At 40.3% G+C, this 1,128-nt stretch overlaps 1 protein-coding gene across 1 annotated transcript in view; it reads right to left on the bottom strand.

Annotated features, from left to right (window-relative positions):
* The window catches only part of LOC106011880, a 9,173-nt gene that overhangs the window by 5,831 nt on the left and 2,214 nt on the right, over window positions 1–1,128 (bottom strand). The gene's annotated exons all lie outside the window — the stretch shown is intronic.

Raw genomic sequence — 1,128 nt, 5'->3', positions numbered from 1 at the left:
GTGCTAACGTTCTCAGTAAAAAAATCCACACAAAATATGAAAGGTGTTGAGCCAAAAAAATAATAATTGAAAAACAAACAAACTGCCCAACGGCCAGAAATATGCCTCTTTCTTTGATTTCATTATTTTGACGAGCGCCTGATTTCACCACGATGGTACACATATTATCTATCACTATCTATCGGTCCCAAAAGTATGGACACCGTAGTAAGAATTCAATAATTTTTATTTTACAGGCATGAACTTTCGTACACACCTAGAGAAATATATTCTCTGTTCAACCAACGCTCTTTTTCATCCTATGTATCCAGCGGTCAAACGCAGTGACCACGTCCGTTTCGGCCAGAGTCCTTCCCGCAACATTTGCTGCCTGCACAATTTTTTTTCTCGTCTTCTAATCGCTATCCCATTAGTTCTTTTGGGGAAGAAATGAAAGTTGCAGGATGGTAAGTCTGGGGAATAGCGGGGATGTTCAGGCATTTCCCACAGCCAGGAGTGTATAGGTGATTGGTGACCTTTCGAGCAGTGTGCGCAGGCGCGTTGTCATGATGGAAAACATTTTGTTCGAGCAGACTTGGCCGCTTTCTGCTGGTTTTAGCTTTGTTCGAAGAACCATCTTATACTAGTCAATAAAGACTATTATGCTAACAGGAACTAGCTAGTTCAAAACCGCACCTCGGTGATCGAAAAACATGATGTGCCTCACTTTCAAAGCACCTTGGTTGCGTCCAGCTTTCTGGAAACGTTGTGATCCTGGGTTTCTCCATTCTTCTGATTGTCTTTTCAGTTTGGTATCCCACGAATACACTCTTTTTTATATCACATTATGATTATTTTAAAACAAACTTTAATATGTCCCTTCATTCTATGCGAATTCCAAATGGTCTCCAAAATCAAAATTGGAGTAGCGATTTGAAGATGAGGACTTTGTGCTCGAAACATATACTTCACTAAGGACTCTGGCAGAAGCGGACATGGTCAGTGCGTTTGATCACTGGTTACATCGGGTGAAAAAGTGCATTGAAATCAACTGTTATTGTGTTGAATAGAAAATCTATCTATCTATCTATCTCTCTATCTATCTATCTATCTCTCTCTCTCTCTCTCTCTCTCTCTCTCTCTCTCTCT

The sequence above is a fragment of the Aplysia californica genome, unplaced genomic scaffold (genome assembly GCF_000002075.1).
Source record: "Aplysia californica isolate F4 #8 unplaced genomic scaffold, AplCal3.0 scaffold00205, whole genome shotgun sequence".
NCBI classification, from domain to species: Eukaryota; Metazoa; Mollusca; class Gastropoda; order Aplysiida; family Aplysiidae; genus Aplysia; species Aplysia californica.
The sequence above is the reverse complement of the archived record's forward strand: the minus strand, read 5'-3'. Positions and strand labels throughout refer to the sequence as shown.